Genomic DNA, 2,060 nt, shown 5'->3' with positions numbered 1-2,060 from the left:
AACCTCCACCTCCCGGGTTCAAGCGATTCTCCTGTCTCAGCCTCTTGAGAAGCTGAGATTACAGGTGCCCACCACCACACCCAGCTAATTTTTGTATTTTTAGTAGTGACAGGGTTTCACCATGTTGTCCAGGCTGGTCTCGAACTCCTGATCTCAGGACCCACCCGCCGCAACCTCTCAAAGTGCTGGGATTACTGGCGTGAGCTGCTGTGCCCATCCTCTGCTTTTTATATATTGCAGAAGTTGATTACTAATTGTTAGGGATTATTGTATCCATACTTTTCTTGTAATATGTTTATCTTGTTTTGGCATTAGGGTAATACTGGCCCCATCAAGTGAATTGGAAAGTGTACCTTTCTCTTCTATTATCAAGAGGGGTTTGCGTAGAATTGTTAGTATTTCTTCGCTAAATAGTTGTTAGCATTTGCCAATGAAATCATCTGAGCCTGGTGATTCCTTTCTTGAAAGATTTTTTAATACAAAATTTCTATAATAGATATAGGACTCTTCAGGTTATATATTTTTCTTCAGTAATGTTTAATAGTTTATGGCTTTCAAGGAATTAATTTCATCTAAGTTGTCTAATTTATGGGCATAGAGACATTTATAGTATTCTCTTATCTTTTTAATGTCTGTGGAGTCTCTAGTGAAATTCCCCTCTGTCATTCCTGATATTGATAATTTGTGCCGTGTATTTTCTTGGTCAGTCTCACTTGAGATTTATCAATTTTATTATTCTTTAAAGAAGCAGATTTTAGTTTCATGATTTTTCTTTATTGCTTTTCTCTTTTCAGTTCAACATGTTTTATTATTTTTATTTTTTATTTAATTTTATAAATTTTCCTCTAAACACTGACAGAGTCTCTCCTTGATCAAACTTTAATTGGGGTCCTCCGAGCCTTTTTCTCAATGACACTGTGATCGTTGAGCCTCCAAACTGTGTCTTTGCAGAAAATAGTTTAGCAAGCATTCTGCTAAGTTAGTTTAGTGAGAATCCCTTGATATCTGATCACTCTCAATATCTGGTCAAATTCCTCATCCTCCATCATGCCCAGGTGATATAAGATCACCCTGGCCTGCCTTCAGCAGGAATCCTGTTAGATCAGTTTAGCAAGAATTGTCCTACTCTTAGTAACTTTTTGTCCACCAACACTCCATGCCAATCCTTGGCTATAAATTCTCGCTTTTTCTTGTTGTATTCAGATCCAAGACGAGTTCTAAACTGAGATCTCTTTTTCCCTATGGCAATCCTTCCTGAATAAAATCTGCTTTTATTACGTTGGTGCAAAAGTAATTGTGGTTTCTGCCATTACTTTTAATACTACTTACCAGCGAGCTCTGGTTCCCTTTAAGAGCGCTGTTTTGGCTACATCCCACAGATTTCTATGTTGCATCTTCATTTTTTAGTTCAAAATATTTTTCAATCTCTCATGAGTGTGTGGTTTAATTTCCAAATGTTTGGGAGTTTTCCAGATATATTCTTATTAATGATTTCTAGTTTAATTCCATTATGGTCCGAGAACATGCAATGTATGATTTCTATTATTTTCAATTTGTTGACGGTGGTTTTATAGCCCAGAATATGGTTTTTCTTGGTGAATCCTCCATGTGCATTTGAACAGAAAGTATATTTTGTTGTTTCAGTTGGCATGTCCTATACATGGTGATTAGGTCTAATTGTTTGATGGTATTGTTCAAGTTTTCTATAGCCTGGCTATCTCTTTCTTTCTCGGCTTGTCCCCTTCCTGAAGCCAAAGAGTTTGAATTTCTATCCCTGGGCCTGAGAAAGTTGTTATCAAGGACATGGAAGTTACCTTCTTGACCTCAGAACAGGCACACCTTGAAAGAGGTTCTGAGAAAACTGCTGACTTTTGACTGCTCCTTGCATTATTAATCAATGCCTCACATGCACTGGGTACACTGAAAATGTGCTGAATACGGTCGTTTGGTGAAAGTGTTCCTCTTAAGGTCAGTACTTGGTAAGTATAATCTGGGAAAAAATGTGCCTGTAATCCCAGCACTTTGGGAGGCAGAGGCAGGCAGATCACAAGGTCAGGAGA

This window comes from Cebus imitator, unplaced genomic scaffold (assembly GCF_001604975.1).
Source record: "Cebus imitator isolate Cc_AM_T3 unplaced genomic scaffold, Cebus_imitator-1.0 Scaffold289, whole genome shotgun sequence".
Classification (NCBI taxonomy): domain Eukaryota; kingdom Metazoa; phylum Chordata; class Mammalia; order Primates; family Cebidae; genus Cebus; species Cebus imitator.
The sequence above is the reverse complement of the archived record's forward strand: the minus strand, read 5'-3'. Positions refer to the sequence as shown.